Source organism: Melospiza melodia, chromosome W, assembly GCF_035770615.1.
Source record: "Melospiza melodia melodia isolate bMelMel2 chromosome W, bMelMel2.pri, whole genome shotgun sequence".
NCBI lineage: Eukaryota > Metazoa > Chordata > Aves > Passeriformes > Passerellidae > Melospiza > Melospiza melodia.
Window position 1 is genome coordinate 6,209,601 of NC_086225.1, and position 12,269 is coordinate 6,221,869.

Sequence of the window (12,269 nt, forward strand, 5' to 3'; positions counted from 1 at the left end):
TTAAAAAGGAGGGAGTGAGGCAGACTGTGAGGCTACTGCTAAGATAGCCCCGACAACTGTGCCAGACCAAAACCTGCCCGGGTCCCACTCCCCATACCCTGTCCATATGCCCTCCCCAATGAGTGCCCGGGATAGAGCCCAGTTGCCACCTCCACTCCCACCGCTGTACCACCAGCGATCTCAGAGCTGCTCACACTTATCGCTTATGCAGTGGACACTGACTCTAGCAGTGAAGGGGAGCTGGACCCTTTTGACCCTGGCCCTGAAAAAAATTCAGACTTATTCCCTTTGGAATAATTGGTTACAGATAAAAAAGAAAGCCCTTAAAGACAGAGACTTTGACACTGCAGTAGAAATCTTTTTGATCCCTGTGTGACTCAGCCTGAGGGGGGGAAATCCAGAGTGGGAGCCCTTAGGTCACTCAGAAATTAAGGAACTGCGCTATACTGCAGTGGAATATGGTCTGGCGTCCCCTTACTTCAGTAATTTATTAAGAGCAACTTTTACTACTCACCTCATGACTTCTCATGACACTAAGTTTTTGGCAAATCTTTTGCTCACACTGACACAATATGCAATATTTATGGCACAATGGGAAAAAAGACCACATATGCAGGGCATGCAAACCAAGCCCTGGCTGCCTTAATTATTGACCACCTTGTGGAGGAGGGGGTGCATACCGATCCTAATGGCCAAGCCACCTTACCAAGAGAAGCCCTACAGGGTATCATAGAGGCAGCTTGTTTGGCATTTCTTAAGGTTCCTGATGCTAAAACCCTGCAACAGTAGTTCATAAATATCAAACAAGGTCTGCAGGAGCCCTTTATGCAGTTTGTGGGCAGATTAAAACAAACGCTGGAGAGACAAATCAATAATGATCAAACAATGGAGGTTGTACTCCTCAAATTTGACATAGGAAATGCTAATGAGGACTGTATGTACCTTTTGAAATCCTTGCCCCCTGAACCTGAGCCCAGTTTTCTCCAAATGATACAAGCGTGCAACCGCTTGGGGACATTACAACATACTACTGCAATCATCTCTCAAGCCATGGGGCAAGGCATAGCTGATGTTTTTGCTGCCCTGAAATTGATCCCCAGAAAGCAACTGGTTTGTTTTGGCTGTGGGGACTCTGGGCACATTAAAAGAGACTGCCAAAAAGTGCAAAAACCGAAAGCCCTGGGTATATGCCCTTTCTGTCAGAAAGGGCCTCACTTCGCTAATCTATGCCGCTCTAAGTTTTACCAGAATGGCCAGCCTTTACCGGGAAACTCATCTTGCAGCACGGGACAGTGATGCGCAATGACACAAGTCTCCCAGCAGATGCAGTAACCAAGAGGAACTGTCAGCTTTCAACTGGCCTTTCCCCTGTTGCTGGACAACCATCACTGACCTACATGCAGTCACCCCAGGCAGTGCAGGACTGGACATATCAACCAATAACACATTACATTACTTAATTCATCTGTTCGTTTGCTTCCCACAGGAGTTTTTGGACCATTGGGACAGTATATGCATGCATTGCTTTTAGGTCGATCATCCACCTCTTTGATGGGGTTGTTTGTTCTCCCTGGGGCTAATTGACTGACTCAGTTGGGGAAATACAGATCATGGCTTGGACCCCCCCAGCTGCCCTGTGTGGTCCTGGCCAGGAGCCATATAGCCCAACTCCTACTTTTGCCGGCAGCATCCTATTTGCACCCCCAATAACTGAACAGAGGAGAGGCAGGTTCAGTTCTACGGGGATCCTGCGGACTTTTTGGACACAGCGTGTCACATCTCAGTGTCCCACATGCAAATACAAAGTGACTCTGAAAGGCAAAGACATAGTCTTAACAGGGCTCATTGATACTGGTGCAGACGTGACTGTTATCTCAAAAAGCCAATGGCTCAGTGATTAGCCATTAACATCTGTGCTTCAGGTGCTCTCAGGTGTGGGTGGGAATAGCCAAAGCCTGCAAAGCCAATATTTGGTGCAAATACAGGACCTGAGGGGCGAATCGCCACGGTTAAACCTTTTGTGCTGTCAGTCCCCCTGGTTTTGTGGGGGAGGGATGTGTTAACATAATGGGTAATTTTTATGCATTCAAATTTTGTATAGGAGTGTCTTGGTTTGAAAAGACAGGTGTCTGCTAAGGAAAGCAGGAGTCTGTCTTGAAATGGAAAATACAAACCCCCTCCCTCCAAATTATTGTAATTTTGAAATTAAGGGGCTCTCAGGCAAAGATATGGGAGCAGGAATAACAGTTCTTTTATTAGAAAAATAAAAAATAAAAATGAAAATGCAGTATTACAACCTAACACCCTGTTGGTCAGGGTGTTGGTAGCAGTCTGATTAAACGGTGGTTGCAGTCCTCCTGGAGTGACAAATGTGGGTCTGTTGAAGCAGTGATCCTGTAGGAAGGGTATAGTTTTCCTCTGAAGGTCCAATGGTAGTGTAGATTGGCCTGGTCTTCCTCTGGGAATCCAGTGGAAAAGAAAGTTGCTCCTCTAGGAATACAGTGGGAAAAGGCTGCCTGTCGTGTTCCAAATCTCAGATTATATCCAGGTAGGAATGCTTGGCTCCTCCCCTTGGGCGAAGCATCTCACAATGGGAGGATGTAATTTTATCAGTCATGCAGTGAGACTCAATGGCCCATTAACAAGATATTTCCTGGAGAGACAAGTGGTTTGTGGAAGATATAAAGAAAACTGCCCAATTAACAGAAGATAACTGCCCCACCTCTAACACATGACAACAGAATACAAATCTCCAGCTGCATATTGCAACCTAAGACAAGGAGTCATTAAAATGCTCGACACCCCCACAACAGCCCCTTGCTGAAGTGCCTCAGGCACTTTCAGGCATTGGAGGGAGCAGCTATGTATGTCAAAGCTGACACTTGATACAGAGGAAAAGACCTGAGGGACACCTCACCTTAGTCAAACAATTTGTGTTACCAGTTGCTTGCCTTTTTTAGCAATGCATTTTATTGTGAATCTTTCAGTACAGCTATTTAGTATTATATAACTAAATTTTTATTGTTATAGCCTTCAGTGTTATATCCCATTATTTTTATGAAGCCCAACTTAAATCTATCTTACAAGCAATCTTTAAAAGCTGCAACAGTTTAATTCCTACAGTAAATTTGTGTTGCTATCTCAATACAGTTGTTTACTTGCATAATTGTTATATGACAATTTTTCAGTTTAATAAAGCGAGTGTTCAGCATTCCAAAGCCTTGGAGTCAGATGCCAATCATTCCTGTGACAGAGGCGCCCTGGAAATCCAATAACTATTCATAAGAACACTGAGCAGGTGAGTTACTTGCATTGAGAGCCATTCAGGAACGGGAGGAGGAGCTTCCTTTGTTCCTGAGTGACTGATTATAAGAGGCCTCTGGGGAACGTGGCAAACAGGAGCGGGCAAACAGGGGCATGGCATGTCTCTTGGGTGGTCACAGCAGTTTGTGCTGGCAGGGTTTCAGGTTTTCTTGCTAATAAGGTGTGCTGTGTGTTGTTTGAGGTGTTTCTGTTGGCTGCTTGATTTCAGGCTTTCTGCTAGTAATGGTTTTAACACGGTTGAAAACTGTGGCTGGTATGAGTGCATGTGACCAAGTGGAGCTCTCCAAAAAGGACGTGGCTGTACAGACCCATTCCTGCCTGGAGTGTTTGAGCTTATCAATGGTTTCAGGGAGTGTTGTGGAGGAGGCCTGCCTACGGTGTGAACAGATGAAGGATCTCCTTTTGCTGGTAGCCAAGCTTAGGAAGGAAGTTGAAAGATTAAGGAGTATGAGGGAAAGTGAAAGAGAAATAGACTGGTGGAGTTCAGCCCTTACATCTTTAAGGGAGGTCCACCAAGAGTCAGAGGACTCATATGCCTCTCACTCTCAGGCAATAGAGGAGCACCTGGTAGATGAAAGGGAGTGGAAATGGGTCCCTGCTCGGGGAGGTAATAATAAAAATTCCTCCCGACCCCCATCCCCTACCCAGGTACCCCTTCAGAATAGGTATGAGATCTAGAGAGCCAGCCAGATAATGTAGAAGAAAATGATCTGCCCAGTTGTCATGGGTTGGTCCTGGCACAATGCCAGTGCACCCATGACAATACATTTTCTCAAATGGCTGCTGTGAGATGTGACTGGAAACAGAGCAAAGCAGGCTCTAGCTTAGAAATAAAGAAAAAAAAAAAAAACCTTTATTAACTTACAAAACTTTCCAAAACATTCCTCCTACCCCCACTCAGTTTCCACTAAGCACAGTGAGACAAAACCTTGGATTCTCAGTCAAGTTACCATCTCTTAGAGAATCAATTCTCAGTTCATCACCACCCCTCAGATAATCAATTTTCAGTTCATCAAGGGAGAGAGGAGTCTGTCTTGTACTATAGTCTTCTCTAGGAAACACAGTTGAAACCTCTTGTGTTTCCATGTCACACATGGCACCGCCCGGAGAAAATCTGCCATCATGACATTCTCCTTCTATGTACAGTGCTCTCACCACTGTCCATGGACCAAAACTGCTTATAGGGTTCTCTTTTAAGGATGCTTTGCCAAGTACCAAAAAAGCAACAGTTTCTCACTTTTGGGACAACTGTCCCCCCCATTTTCCACCTCCCCCTGGGGCCGAGGGTCTTGAGAACAGAGATTTTCTTCTTCCCTGAAGCCAGAGGGCACCACCACACCCTTCTCATCTTTCTGTGCTCACTCTTGCACATGGCGTCACTGCAACAGGTCACTCTCTTGGCTCAAGCCATTGCTTCCCCATAAATGCAGTCTCTGTGTTACAGGAAAAACTGTTTCAGTCTATGACTATACAAGAAAAGTCCAGCCAAAGGCCACTCCATCATCTCCTCCCACCTAGAATTCTTTCCCATCTTCTTGTGACGTCTTTCACTTGCTCTGACCTTCAACATTTGCACATTTCCTTCCATTTCATGTCTTTCTCTTTTCTCATTCAAATCAAGGAGGATCAGTGTTTCACTAAGTTTTCATTGTCTAAGAAGAGGGTTGAAATGTCTGGGTCTGCTTGCCCAGGACTCCCACGGGCACCTTCCCCCTCCTTTCAGTTTCTCCTCTGCTGGCTGTGCTGCCAGCACATGATATCAAATTTCAAGGTGGCAGGTTCTCTCTCTCTGGGGGGAATCTCTCTGGGGGCTGCCCAGGACATCTCAGTGTTTCTCCACCCCTCCGTCCTGCAGGGGCCTTCACCCCCCTTCTCTGTCCAAGGCTTCGGCCTACCTCAGCTGAGGCAGCATGTCTTCCCCTCCCCCACCTAGCCTGTGGCTGGGTGGGGGGGGGGGGGGGTTCTGACCTCTTCGCTGACCAGAACAAAGAGAAAGTTCCCATGAGAGTTCTCTGCTTTTAACCCCCTGTGTTCTCAGAGGCATATCTATGTCTTCAGCGGTCAAACTAGGTGCTAATATTCAAATCTGACCACTGATTGGTTTGGCTAAAACTTCTGAAAAAATCACTTCCTTGTCAACCCAGGACACCAGTGAGCCTCTCAATTATGACGCATCTGTAAGATGGATCACCACCTCTAACATCGAAAAGAAAAGAATGGTAATCGTAGTGGGTGATTTCCTTCTGAGGGAAACAGAAGGCCCCATATGTTGACCGGATCCACCCCACAGGGTGGTCTGCTGCCTCCCTGGGGCCTGGGTACAAAATATCACTGAGACACTTCCTGGACTGATTCAGCCCTCTGATTATTACCCACTGCTGATACTCCAGGCTGGCAGTGATGAGATTGAAAAGAGGAGTGACAAGGGAATGAAAAGGGACTTTAGGACACTGGGTAAAGTGGTCCATAGGACAGGGGCACAGGTACTGTTCTGCTCAGTCCCTTTGGTGGTAGAGAAAAATTATGAAAGAAATAGGAGAACTCACATTATTAACAAGTGGCTCAGGGGTTGGTGTCATCAGCAAAATTTCAGGTTCTTTGATCATGGGGAAACTTTTAAGGCACCTGCTCTACTGGAACCAGATGGGCTCCATCTCTCTGTTAAGGGCAGAAGGATTTTAGCTCATGAACTGGCAGACCTCGTTGAGAGGGCTTTAAACTAGGTTTGAAAGGGGAAGGGGATGCATCTGGGCTGTCTGCAAGCAGGCCCAAGGGTAGTAAGCCTCAGATAGGAGTGAAATCAGCAGCCCAACTGAGGTGCATGTACACCAATGCACACAGCATGGGTAACAAACAAGAAGAGCTGGAGGCCATGGTGCAACAGCAGAACTATGATGTACTTGCCATTACAGAAACATGGTAGGATGACTCACATGGCTGGAGTGCTGCACTGGATAGCTACAAGCTCTTCAGAAGAGACAGGAAAGGGAGAAGAGGTGGAGAGGTGGCCCTTTATATTAAGGAGGCTTTTGACACCATAGGTATTGAAACTTATGAAGATGGAGTTGAGTGCTTATGGGTAAGAATAAAGGGGAAGGCCAATAAGGCTGACATCCTACTGTGAGTCTGTTATCGTCCACCCAACCAGGAAGAAGAGGTGGACAACTTATTCTATAAGCAGCTAGATACTGTTTCAGGATCATTAGCCCTTGTTCTTGTAGGTGACTTCAACCTACCAGGCATCTGCTGGGAACTTAATACAGAAGAAAATAGGCAGTCCAGGAAATTTTTAGAGTGTATGGAGGACAACTTTTTGTCGCTGCTGGTGTGTGGGTGTGAGAGTTTGTCCGAATTTTTTCTCATCTGCCTCACGATCGTCATTTGGGGACCACTGAAGAGAAGACTCCCCCTGTCTAGCCCTGTTAGGAGAAAGTCACATGCCAAAGGCCCCAAGACCGGAGAGAACAGTGCTAAGTTATTGTTTTAACAGGTGTTGTTTGCTGTATGCTACACTGAGCCCAGTGAAGAAGGGGGCACTGTGCCCTTTTTGCAACAATAGCCTTGGAAGTTGTCCCACCTCTCGGCCTGGCTGGACTTCTCCTGAGTTCTGGGTGGTCTCACACAGAAGACCCTCACCTGTTTTACAACCACCATGACAGACAGACTGAGATGTAAGAAGCGTCTCCATCATGGACTGAGACATGAAACCCCCGTGTGAAAAGGCCCCTCTCCTCCTTCCAAGGACTGGGACTGAAACCCTCCAACCCGGGGGAGGTGTGTGGGGGGAGGCAAGCTGACCAAACCGAGATGTTTGCCTTCAGGTTGTGATCACTGGACCAAGAAAACAATGGCTCTCATTTACTGCTGAGAACATGGACTACCTGTTACATCTATTCCTTTTTGTATGTTTCCCCCCCCCTCGCAATTTTCAATAGAATTATCATAATAAAAACCTCTGAGTTAGCTAGAGATTTTGAGATCTCCCCGACGTAACAGGCGGATCCTCAGCTGGGCTGGACCAAAGGACTTCGTCTCTACGTTTGGTAGCTATATTCCCCTCTTTCTCTTTTCTCTCTCTTTCTCTATCTTTTTCTCTCCCTAATCTCTCTATTGCATTTTGCCGTGGTCATTCAATAAAGGTGCATTTGTTTTGATTATCACTGCAAACTCCCTGTGCCGTGTTGGTTCTTTTTGCACCCTGAGATCACCCCACGAACCATCACGAACCCCATTCATAAGGACGGATCGTGACAGTGGGTCCACCAGGGGAGGGACTATGTTAGACCTGTTGTTTTCAAATAGAGATGGGCTGGTGGGAAATGTAGTGGTTGGAGGCTGCTTGAGGCATAGTGATCATGAAATTTTAGAGTTCTCAGTATTTGGTGAAATAAGAAAGAACAGCAATAAGACTTTTACACAGGACTTCCAGAGGGCAGACTTTGGCCTACTTAGGAGACTTATTCAGAGAGTTCATCGGGAAGCAGCCTTTAAAAACAAAGGAGTTCAGCAAAGTAGGGCATGCTTCCAAACAGAGATCTTGAGGGCACAGGAACAGACTGTTCCTGTGTGCTGAAAGATGAGTCAACAAGGTAAACGCCCAGTTTGGATGGGCAAGGAGGTTTTGGAGGAACTTAAGAATAAAAAGAGGATGTATCATCGTTGGAAGAAGGGTCAGGTCTCTCAGGAAGTATTTAAAGGGGCTGCTAGAGCACATAGGAAAAAAAATAGGGAGGCCAAAGCTAAGTTTGAACTTAAAATGGCAACTTCTGTAAAGGATAATAAAAAATGTTTTTACAAATAAATTAATGGTAAAAGGAAGGGTAAGACCAACCTTTGTTCTTTACTGGATGAGGGTGGGAACTTAGTAACTGCAGATGAGGAGAAGGCAGAAGTGCCTAACACCTTCTTTGCCTCAGTCTTTAGTGGGAAGATGGCTTGTCCCCAGGATAACTGTCCTCTTGGGTTGCTCGATGATATCAGGGAGCAGAATGGTCCCCCCATTATCCAAGAGGAGGCAGTCAGAGAACTTCTGAGATGCTTGGATATTCATAAATCCATGGGAACAGATGGGATTCATCCCAGGGTGATGAGGGAGGTGGCAGATGAGCTTGCAAAGCCGCTCTCCATCATTTACTAACAGTCTTGGCTCACTGGCGAGGTTCCAGATGACTGGAAGCTGGCCAATGTGACACCCATTCACAAAACGGGTGGAAAGGCGGATCCTAGTAATTATAGACTGGTCAGCCTGACCTCAGTACCTGGCAAAATAATGTAGCAATTTATACTGAGTGTCATCATGCAGCATCTGCAGACCTGGAATGGTTGGATGGATGGGCAGAGTCTAACAAGATGAAGTTTAATATGTCCAAGTGCCGAGTGCTGCATTTTGGCCACAATAACTCCCTGCAATGTTATAGGCTGGGGATGGTGTGGCTGGACAGTGCTCAGGCAGAAAGGGACCTGGGGATACTGGTCGACAGCCGGCTGAACATGAGCCAGCATTGTGCCCTAACGGCCAAGAAGGCCAAAGGCATCCTGGCCTGTATCAGGAATAGTGTGGCCAGCAGGAGCAGGGAGGTCATCCTTCCCCTGTACTCGGCACTGGTGAGGCCTCACCTTGAGTACTGCATCTAGTTCTGGGCCCCTCAGTATAGGAAGGACGTTGAGATGCTTGAGCATGTCCAGAGGAGGGCAACAAGGCTGGTGAAGGGCCTGGAACACAGGCCCTATGAGGAATGACTGAGGGAGCTGGAGTTGTTTAGCCTGGAGAAAAGGAGACTTAGAGGTGACCTTATCACTCTCTACAACTTCCTGAAGGGTACTTGTAGCCAGATGGGGGTTGGTCTCTTTCTCCAGGCAGCAACTGACGGAACCAGAAGACACAGTCACAAGCTGCATCAAGGGAAATATAGGTTGGATATTAGGAAAAAGTTTTTCATGCAAAGGGTGATAAAGTTCTGGAATGGTCTGCCTGGGGAGGTGGTGGAGTCACCATCCCTGGATGTGTTTAAAAAAAGACTGGATGTGGCACTCGGTGCCATGGTTTAGTGTAGGTGTCAGGTCATGGGTTTGACTCAATGATCCTGAAGGTCTCTTCCAACCCTGTGATTCTGCGATTCTATGATTGTGTGATTCTTTTCTCTCACTCAAGGGAGGATTGAAGCACTGAAAAGATTAACATGTTGCCTGGGCCCTTCAAATAGTCACTTGACCCACTGATAACTTGTGGCGGGAGCTGTAGCTGGTCTGTGTCAGAATCAACCTCATGGTTGGATTTTGGTTTTCTCTGCGTTCAGTTCCAGCCACAGGGCCACTCTGCACGAGCTGCAGGGGTCTCTGGTCTCAGCTGCGCTGGGGGGAGGGGACTTGACAGCAAGATCTTAACAGCCGTGGCCAGCCCTCCTCCAGCCAGGACTCCACAGCCTGCCCTGCCTTCCTGCCTGGCAGCTGCTGGGGGCCAAGTCCGTGGCAAGATGGGGCCAATGGCGAGGGGGCCAGCAGGCCACCCAGGGGAAGGGGCTTGGCCCGCGGCAGGGCTGCCCAGCCTGGCCTGACCAAGACAGAGGCTGAGACTGGGGCCGGGGCTTGTTACCTTTTTGCCAACTGGAAAAGAAAGAGAAAGTTCTCGGGTTTCTTTTGTCTTTAACATGTGTCTCTCACAGAGGCATGTCCAGCTTCTCAGTGTTTCAACAGACTGTCAGTTACACAAAAAGCTTTTGCCTCACTTCCCTGAAATCCTCCCATGTCAAACTATGACAGATGATTAACCCAATCATTGTAGTAAAAAATTATTACCCTTCCTAGAATAGTACGTAAGCATATGTAGTCCACAATAAATTTGGATTCTGACCACTATAGTAAAAACAAGACCACCGACGGAGGACTTCATCTTATCAGAAGGCTAATTAATTACTTTATTATACTATATTATTCTATATTATATTACACTATATTATATTACATCTAAACTCAATCTGCCAAGCACTCAGCTGCACTCAACTGCACAGCTGCCCAGAATCTTGTGACTGTCAGCTGACAGTCACAACACACACACGCTTGGCCCTGATAGGCCAAGGAAACAAAACACCATCACTCTGGGTAAACAATCTCCATATTACATTCTACTTTTGCACAAACACAGGCGCAGCAAATGAGATAAGAATTGTTTTGATCATTCTCTGAGGTACAGAGAATGTGAATCCCAGAAATATTCTTGGTAAGTTGTGTCTTGCTTTTCTCTGTGAAGAGAAATGTGGCTACAGACCACCACTCAGTCTCCCCATCTCTCTCATCATTGCTGATAACCTGAGTGTCACTATTTTATTGAGGATGGGTGAATAAAGCCACACGACTCCTGTGTCTTCTCAGAAGGCAAAATGCAAAGTTTATTAGAAACCACACCTATTTTTACAGACAGTTACGATAAAGGTGAATGAATGAATGAATGAATGAATGAACACCCCTCACATCATTGTCTAATTAGGAACAACATCATTCTTGTAAACATCTTAGAAGAAACAAGTTCAAAACACCAGCTGTAGGATTGTTTAATTCTTTCTCTGAGCTTTCTCAAAACTTCCCAGAGGAATGTCTGGGAAAGTTTATCTGACTTTCTTCTCTGACCAGTTCTCAGCATTCACAACTCCCCCTTTTTGTTTTAAAAAGAAGGAAGGAGAACAAACACAGCTCAAGAAGTCCCTTTTGTAATTTACCGGTTACTAAACAGAACCTCAATCAGACACTGACTTAGAATGGTCAGGGAGAACTGACATCAAGTCTTGTTGTTCATTCTTGTAAGAAGTCAGTTACTAATTTTAATGCAGTAAACAAAATATTGCTAGTCTGCTCAAAAAACTGGCAATCTAACTTGTCAACATTCACTATTACAGAAGCAAAGAAAAGGATAGAATGCTCATCCTCTACTTGTAGAAGGACCATCCGATTGACGATTGGCATCCTGATCATCACTCAGAGGTTGCCTGTTGGCTACATCCTGCTTTTGATGTCGCAGGTCAGGGCAAACACACCTCACAGGTGTCCACCATACCCCAGTATCTGTGGAAATGCATGCATACCCACGGCCCCAAGTGATAAGCTCACACGGGCCCTCCCACTTATTAGTGGTTAGATCCCGTACCCAGACTTTCACTCAAGGCAGGTGTGTCTCTCCTGAAGATTGCAACAAAAAGAAGTGATTTAAAATGACAGGATTGTTTGAATTTTGTGACACTGTAAGGTGATTAATTTTATATAGAGCCTTTTCCAATTAGCTGTGCGGGGTTTCTCCAGGCATTTCCCCTTTTTGTTTTTCAAGAACATGCTTTAAAATGCCATGAGCGCGTTCAACAATAGCTTGACCAGTTGAAGAATGCAGAATACCAAATTCAGGAGACACTCCTCATAAATGTTAAAACTGCCACATCTTCTGTGAGACCATCATCAGTTTTCACAGAAGAAGGTCTACCTGTGATCGCAAAAGCCATCCTCCAATGGGCAATAACATCACGACCCTTTCCTCCAGTATGAGCAGATGCCCACATAGCAGAGGAGAAGGTGTCAATAGACACGTGCACATACCTAAGTTGGCCCAATTCAGCAATATGTGTGACATTCGTTTGCCAAAGCTGCAAGGCTTTTAGGCCTCTAGGGTTTACCCCCACTGGTAAAGGTACAGCAAGGTCATGACAGTCAGCACAAGAGCTGACAATGTCATGAGCCTCAGTTGGCGTTAATTGAAATTGTTTCTGCAGAGTATGTGGACTTTGATGGAAAAAATCACGCGACGCTTTGGCTTGCCCAGTTTTGTCAGGCTGAGGCGCTACCCATGCAGGATTAGCTAACCTGTCAGCCCTGGCATTATCTTCTGTTATGAAACCTGGTAAATTGGTGTGACTCCAAATGTGTAGAATATAGTATGGATGAATTTGGGCCTGATTTGCACACCA